The sequence below is a fragment of the Mesoplodon densirostris genome, chromosome X, assembly GCF_025265405.1.
Source record: "Mesoplodon densirostris isolate mMesDen1 chromosome X, mMesDen1 primary haplotype, whole genome shotgun sequence".
Classification (NCBI taxonomy): Eukaryota; Metazoa; Chordata; class Mammalia; order Artiodactyla; family Ziphiidae; genus Mesoplodon; species Mesoplodon densirostris.
The window spans coordinates 115,249,950-115,258,451 of NC_082681.1; the positions used below are offsets into that span (position 1 = coordinate 115,249,950).

The 8,502-nt window shown below is 50.6% G+C and overlaps 2 pseudogenes; both read left to right on the plus strand.

The window, feature by feature from the left end:
• The first annotated feature begins 1,346 nt into the window (after positions 1-1,346).
• On the plus strand, positions 1,347-2,773 carry LOC132482463 (melanoma-associated antigen B4-like; annotated as a pseudogene).
• Positions 2,774-5,296: 2,523 nt separating this feature from the next.
• LOC132481754 (melanoma-associated antigen B5-like) lies at positions 5,297-7,808 on the plus strand (annotated as a pseudogene).
• Positions 7,809-8,502: the final 694 nt, after the last annotated feature.

The following is an 8,502-nucleotide window of genomic DNA, read 5'->3' on the forward strand; positions in this document are numbered from 1 at the left end:
CCCCCATGCTGTGCTCCTGGAGCCCAGATGCGCATGACCGGATGTGACGTCCTCCTACACACGCGGTGGGGGCGACGCCATTGTTGAGAGCTGCCGTCCGGTGAGGGTGAGCCGCAGGAGGAATCCCACGTCTCTTCAGGTGTCAAAGTGTGAGGTAACCCCAGTTAGAAGTGCGGGGACGCCCGCGACACCCCCAATCCACTTTCCCTCTGAAAAGAGACGGAACAGGCCCCGCCCACCCCGCCCCTGCTCTCGGCCCGAGAGGCTCGGGCCTGGCCGTTAGGCCCAAAGTCCATCCGCTTCCCCCACGGGGTCTCGGGCAAGGAAGGCCTCGCTCTGAGGCTGGTGGACCCTGGCTCACCTCAGTTGAGGGAGCGTCCCAGGCCCTGTGAAGGACGGGACCCCTGTGGGGACCGAGGGGCTCCACACCCCAAAATGGCGGCCACGCAGACCTCGCCCCTGACGTCGGCCTGGGAGCTTCCGGGCAGGTCTAAAGACTGAGGGGCTCCCTCAGTGTGAACGCAGACGGACGGACGGACGCGGGAGACCCAGGGAGGACGGGGCCTTGTTCTGAGGGGCTGGCCGCAGGTCAGCAGAGGGAGGATTTCCAGGGCACGGGAGGAGTCAGGGTGAGGACCGTCCTCCCCGTCGCAAGGGCACCTCAGAACCCCTCCCCTGTTGTCAGCCGCTTCCTCCTGGCCACACGCGGAGAAGGGAGGGCTGCTGTCTGAGAGGGGAGGTGCAGGCCAGCAGAAGGCGCGTCCCTAAGCACCGCCAAGAGTCAGCCCAAGCCCTTGAGTGAGGGCCAGTGGGGCCGCCAGCCACAGGGCCTCGACCTGTCTGCCGCACGCTGCAGGCTTGGTACAACTCTGCCACGTGCGGCCGCCTGGTCACCCTCACTGCCTCCTAGTGAGACTCAGGCAGGTGCCGGCACTGGTGCGAGCAGATGGCCCTCGGGGCAAGAGAGGAGGTCCAGGCTGCACCGGCCGTCCAGGGAGGACCCCGAGTGAGGACTAAGGGAGTCACCCACCCCGAGGAGAAGGGGCCAGAGAGAACACGGCCTGTCCCCTCCTGCCAACCCTTAAACTCCCAAGAAAGGACTGTCAGGCCGAGCCTGCCCGTAATTTCCTCTGCCAGGTCCAAGGGAGGTTAGAGCTTTGTTCTGAAGGGGCAGCCACGAGGCAGCAGAAGGGAGGGTCCCAGGGCCCTTCGGTGGTGGGCTGAACGCTCCCTCCTTTCCTCCTCCTGGGTGTCACGGAGGATGGTGGTGTCAACTTCAGAGCAGCAGAGGGCATGGGGTGGGGGTGGGGGGGGAGTCTTGCCAACAACTGTCATCCTGACTCTGAATGGGAACCGCGGGGACCTACCTCCCCTGCCAGCCCCCACTATCACCCCCGTACCGCCCAGGCAGGGCTGGCTGGCTGTGCCCCAAGGCTCACTCGACCGTCCTCCACAGGGCTCTCAGGGGACAGGCTGAGCAGGAGAACAGGAGCCCTGTGGGTCCTCGGGCAGTGCCCTCACGGACCCTGCAGAGGCGGCCTTGGTTAAAGCCAGGGAGGACTCTCCCCGCTGAAGGTGCTCACAGCATCTCCTTGTCCCTCCCCCAGGTGCCCTCGTTGCCTGCCTTCCTGCCCACGCTCCCGCCTGCTGGCCCTGACCTGTGTCATCATGCCTCGAGGCCGGAGGAGCAAGCGCCATGCCCATAAGAAACGCCGCCAGGCCCGGGGGGAGACTCAGAGGCTCAAGGGTGCCCAGGCCACTGAGGCGGCGGCGGCAGAGATAGAAGAGTCGCCCTCCTCCCCCGCTTCTGTTTCTCGGGGTACTTCCCCGAGCTCCTCTGTTGCTGGCACTCGCCAGGAGCCTCAGGGAGGCCCAGCCACGAGCTCTCGTGCTGCAGGGGTTTCATGCCCAGGATCTGAAGAGGGTGCCCAGAGCCAAGATGAGAAAAGTGCAGGTACCGCCCAGGCAGCACCTTCCGTTCACAGCACTTACACCGATCCTGTGACCAGGGAGGTCTGCAAGTTGGTGCAGTTCCTGCTGGAGAAGTACGTGACGAAGGAGCCCATCCCGAAGGCTACACTGCTGAATAGTGTCGACAGGAAGTACAAGAAGCACTTCCCTGAGATCCTCAGGAGAGCTTCTGAGTACATGGAGCTGGTCTTTGGCCTCGAGCTGAAGGAAGTCGACCCCAGCAGTCACTCCTACGTCCTCATCAGCCAGCTGGGCCTCCCCAGCGAGGGAAATCCGAGTGGTGTGTTGGGGCTGCGCACGGCCTGTTTCCTGCTGACTGTCCTGAGCAAGATCTTCGCGAATGGCAACTGGGCCACCGAGGAGGAGCTCTGGGAATTCCTCAATGCGTTGGGTTTGTACGCTGGGAGGAGCCACTTGATCTTTGGGGAGCCCAAGAGGCTCATCGAAGATCTCGTGCAGCAGAAGTATCTGATGTACCACCAGGTGCGCCACAGCGATCCCCCGCGCTATGAGTTCCTGTGGGGCCCGAGAGCCTGCGCTGAAATCAGCAAGATGAAAGTGCTGGAGTATATGGCCAAGCTCACTGATACCATCCCCAGGGCCTTCCCAGATCTCTATGAGGAGGCTCTGAAAGATGAGGAAGAGAGAGCAAGAGTGAGAGCCGCGGCCAGGGCTTTAGCTGTTGCTGAGCGCAGAGCACATTCCAGGGCCAAGGCCCGCAGGTCCTCCCACGTGTAGGGAGGGCGGCCGCGGGCAGATTGCTCACTTTGTTTTGGAAGAGAGCAGTCAAGCTCCTAAATAGTGCAGAATAGTATTGGTTGAGGGAACAAAACATATATGTTCTTACAGTTTTAAGTAGTATGGTAGCTTAGGTGCAGTTAGTTTTAATAAAATATATATCTTTTTTTCTTTTTTCCATATGAAGAATACCTAGTTAAGATAGACAGATGATAGGTAGATAAGTAGGTAGAGAGATGCTAGATAGATAGATTTATGATAGAGATGTTTAGTATCTTTTCAAATGTTATTACTGCATTGAAGGTTTATTTTGCTTCAGAATCAAAGTGTATTAATGTCATGGATGTCATGTTTATTGATGCTCAGTTTTAAGGTTAAGAGTTTGCTATTTGTAAAAAAAAACTGAAAAGCCTTCACTATTTTCCTTTTGCTACAGAACAAGGTAACATGGCATTGGAATAGGATTTTTCATGGAAATGAGAAAGAATCCCACAAGAAAATATTTGGGATCTCAAAATGGTGATACAAAAGTAAAAGCTGGTTCATTCTTTGTTTGCCTTCTTCTCTTTCTCTTTGCTTGTAAAATTAAAGAATATGTACCTAGCTTTGCTTAGGTTATTCAAACTGTTTGAAAATTAAACCATGGTAAATAAGACTTCTTGGTCATTCCTTCTTTTTTCTCTCAAATTAATTGACCATCTTCTCTTTGGAAGCCTCTCCAATACTACTATGGTTGGTAAGAAAATGAAGACCAAGCCACTGCCCATAGAAGTTTGAGAGTCTAGCATCAGCTGTCATGTAAGGAAGATGGTGAGATACACTCTAAGAAATAAACAAATGAACTTTTGTTTTTTTAAGTGAGGGTGTGGAAGAGGAGGTTCCAAATGAGAGCAAGGAAGTGTAAGTTACCTGATGAGGGCCGCGTTGGGTCTTGGGAAACTTCTAGTCCCTCGGCAGGAAGTAATTATCAGTCAGGATGCATGGTGGGCTAGATGAAGCTCAGTGATGGAGTGATGGAAAGGGCCACTCAGATGGTGTTTCTCAGAGTTGATAGACTAAACCTGGAATGGAAAACATATCTTCACAGTTAACTTTGGGATGTGGAGAAACCAGAGAGAATCCCCACCTAGGGAATGGAAGGGGTCCTATGCGCTTGCCCCAGGGCAAGTGAACACTCAAACTAGGTGTTTTAGGCATGAGCTGTCCAGAGAGTTTCTGAGAAATAAAGGTGATACTCATTGAAATGAGATGCCAAGAAGCCACTGGACTGTCTCTCTTTTTGTGGGATGGGATTGCCAGAGCTCGCTCCGTTCAAAGGGCATTTTAACTAGGTTATTTTGGGTGTAATTTGGCCAACTCTAAGGGAGGGCTCAAATTTTAGTGGCAATGGTATGAATGAAATGAGGGGTGGTTTGGATGAAAAGGCACCTGGGAGGGAAGTTGTTGGTCCTTGAGACAAATGAACTCCTAGTTGCATCCATCTGGAGAAGATGACCCCATACCAATATTAAAACAAATGCTCTAATAGGGAAATACTACTTAGTTTTACTCGCTTGGCATTTTGGCTGATGTGGATTTCTATATTGTTTGGAGTTGCATATTCTCTAATGTAGGCTGGAAATAAAATTCTGTGAAGGAAGTTTGTTATCATTTGGGGTCAAAATCATCTTAGTAATAATTGCCATTCATTGAAAGTCCCAAACTTTCTCTCAAACTGCCAGGTGGTTTACATACATATGCATGCCTGTGGTTCTACACTATAGACTTTTTCAGACTCATTTTGCAGATAAAGAAGTTGGAATACTCTCAAGTTCAAGGCTGGTAAGTGACAGGAGCTGGACTGGACCCTGGCTCTGAATCCCTCTAGAGCCCACACTGTGCCACCCCTCCCAGGCTGAGGCCGACCTTGGGTCACTTCATTTTTCTGCTCACTAGTCCAAAATGTATTTCAGGTGTTAAAAAGCAGGACTTCATACCCCAAACATGGTTTTGGAATAAAAAGCTCCAGGAATAAGTAATAAAAATATGAAAATAAAAGTGAGGTACAAATAAGGAAAGAAAGAGAGAGCATTTGGTGACAATATGACTATCTATGAAGGAAATGTCAGTAAACCTCAAAAGATCAGGGGCTCACACAATCATTTAATTCAGCCCTTTCCCTGTAGCAAGTAAATCTATTAGAATTGAGGTTATACAAGGCTATATCTGGCCAGTGAAGAGAAGGAAGAGATCAGTGTGTTTTCTCTGAGAGCACAACACCTGTGCTGGGGCCATTGCTTGGCTGCAGCTTCCCATCTCACAGCACTCCTGGGGCTCAACCTATTCTCTGCAAGAGTTGTTGTAGGGAGATCAATGAAGAGTGTGCAAGGATGTGGCATTTCCCAAGAAGCCTTTCATAGAAGAGAGAGGAGTCAAGGTGAAGACTGCTGAATGAGGACTGAGGAGACAAAAACCACATAATAACTGAAGTCACAGAGAGACTGGCCTGTGTCTGCTCTCAGACTTAGAAGGCCAAGGAAGGGCTGCCAGGCTGAGCATCCCCTCACTTATTTTCAGGGTTTAGAGGAACATAAGAGCTCTGGTCTAAATGGGTGACTTTAAGTTGAAAGAAAGAGGAAACTTGGGGCCCTTCAGAAGTCAAGGTGAGGAACCTGAATGAGGACTGAGGGCACACCCCTACCCTGAACAGAGAGAGCCCCAAGGAGCCTGAATCCTGATGTCAACCCTGGAAGGGCACAGGTAGGAGTAGCCTCACGTGGCATTCCCAGACTTTGCCTCTCTGGCACCTCAGGGAGTGAGGACCTTAGTCTGAGGAGAGGGTCCTTAGGTAAACAAACGAAGGAGTCCCAAGCCCTGCCAGGAGTCAAGGTGAGAACCCCGAGTGAGGACTTCAGGAAACCTCTGCCTTTAGACTGTGAGAGAACCCCACAGAACCATGCCCTTCCTGGTAGCCCTGGGATACCTGGGCTTTGTTGACATGATGTGACATATTTCCTCCTATGGTGTCACAAGGGGGTGAGGGACACGGTCTAAGGGGTATGGCCTAGGGCCAGCAGTGGGATGCCTTCCAGGTTTTTCCAGAGACCAGGTGAATACCCTGAGGACTAAGGGAACCACATACCCCATAACCATAGAATTCATTCCTTACCCTCAGCCTCAGAAGACCAAGTACAGGTATGGTCAGATGAGGAGAATCTCACTTTCTCCTAGGGGTTTCAGGGTGGTGCTGGCCTTACTATAAGGGGCAGGCCTAAGGGTAAGGGAGGGTGGAATTCCAGGCCATGACAGAGGTCAAAGCAAGGACTGAGGGATCATCTATCACCAAATAGAAGTGATAAGGAATCCAGCCCTGCTCCTTGTTACAACCCTTGAGGATCCAGGGCAGAGCTATCAAGCTGAAGCTCCACCAACACTTATTTATATCAGGTCTATGGGAGGTGAAATCCTTAGTTTGAAGGTGTAGCCACCATTCAGTGAAAGGGGTGGGGATATCAGGCCCTATGTGTAGCCAAATTAAGGACCCTTAATGAGGACTGAGGACTCCAGAGGCCAGGACAGAAAACTCCCCACTGAGCAGTCAGTACTGGGGGCACCTGGACAGGGCTGATAAGCTGAGGACCCCCTTCATTTCTTTCTCATAGATCCCAGGGAGGTTTGTGATGTCAACCTCAGAACAGCAGAGAGAATGAGTCCCATGACCTGCCACCAGTTGAATGATGGTCTTGAATGTGACATAACAGACTCCTCAATGTAGAAGACCACCAGCCCCTGCTGTCACCCCAGCATGCCTGAGGCAGGGGTGGCAGGATGCAGCCTAAAGATCACTCTAATTTCCTTCAACAGGTTTCCCAAGTGACAGGCTGATTAGGAGAACAGGAGCCCTATGGGTTTGTAGAGCAGTGCCCTCAAGGAAAACTACAAATGTAGCCCACCTTATAACCAAGGTGGTAGTTCCCTGCTGAAGCTGCACTCTCTCTCAACCTTCCTCATCCAGTGGACCCTTATCCCCTGCTCTTCTACTCACACTCCTGACCATTGTCCCTGAGCACAGTCATCCTGCCTCGGGGTCAGAAGAGTAAGCTCCGCACCAGTGAGAAACGCCACCAGGCCCAAGATGATTCCAGAGTCACAGGAGAGTTCAGGCCACTGCAGTAAGAGAAGAACCCCCCTCCTCCTCTTCTCCTGTTTTGGAAGATAATCCCCAGAGTTCATCAGCTACTGGGTCAAACAGCACTTCTCAGGGGTCTTCAAAAGCCCCAGCTACTACCATCACTTCTTCAAGTACTTTTGACACAAGGTCTGATGAAGATGATAACAGTCAAGATGAGGAACATCCATGTTCCTCTGATGTCTCACCTTCTACTGAGAGCACATACATTGATACTCTAACTAGTCAGATGGATTTGTTGGAGAAGTTCCTTCTGTACAAATATAAAATGAAGCAGCCCATTATGAAGGAAGACATGCTGAAGATTGTCAACCAAAAGTACCAAGACCCACTTGCTGAGATTCTCAAGAAAGCCTCTGAACGCACTGAGGCTGTCTCTGCGGTAGACTTGAACGAAGTTGACTCAACCATCCACTCATATGACCTCGTCAGCAAGCTGAAACTCCCCAACGATGGGAGGGTGCGTGCTGGTAGGGGGTTACCTAAGACCGGTCTCTTGATGACAGTCTTGGGTGTGATCTTCATGAAGGGCAACTGTGCCACTGAGGAAGACATCTGGAAATTCCTGAATATGATGTGAGTAGATGCTGGGAAGAAGCACTTCATCTACAAGGGAGCCCAGCAAGCTCATCACCAAAGATTTAGTGAGGCTGAAGTACCTGGAGTACCGCCAGGTGCCCAACAGTGATCCTCCGCGCTATGAGTTCCTGTGGGGCCCAAAAGCCCATGCTGAAACCAGCAGAATGAAAATCGTGGAATTTTTGGCGAAGGTCAGCAATATGGTTCCCAGTGCCTTCTCATCACGATATGAAGAAGCTTTTCAAGATGAGGAAGAGAGAGATCGAGCCAAGACTGCAGCCAGGCCTGGAAATACTGTCACTTCCAGGCATGTTTCATGGCCACGTCCAGCAGCTTCTCCCACCCTTACTGAAGTCTGAGACTTTTAAAAAATCATCCAGATAAGAAAATTTGACATCACAATAGGGATTTTTGTTGAAATGGGAAAGAATCCCACAATAAAATTGTTGGCATAATGGAATGAAAAAATAAAAAATAATTTAAAAGAAAACATGATAAACCTAGATTTTTCTTAATCCTTTCAGTCTTCTGTTTTGTAAAATTAAATGATTTATACCTCAATATGCTTAACTTATTAAAGAAGGTAGGAGGTATTAAATCTTAACAAGTTAGACCTCTTACTCACTTTCTTATTTCCCAAACGTCAGTTGAGCACCTGCTCTTTCAAAGGCTCTGTGCTAGTACTGGCAATGCTAAGATAAAGACCCAGCCTATGCCCATACAACTTTAGAAGCAAGGAGCTGCAGTCATACAAGATGTTGAGATGCCCTCTATGACCTAGGGGAAAGTAAAAGGATAATCCAGAAAGAAATCTCTACCTGGGTCAGTGTATTGATTTGTTAGGGCTTCCGCAACAAAATACCACAGAATCGGTGGCTTAAACAACCGAAATTTATTTTCTCACGGTTCTGGAGGCTGGAAGTCCAAGATGAGGGCTGGTTTCCTCTGAGGCCTCTCTCCTCAGCTGGCAGATGGCCACCCTCTTCACTTGCCTGTCCCTTTGTGTGCATATATCCCTGGTCTCTCCTTTTGTGTCCTAATCTCTT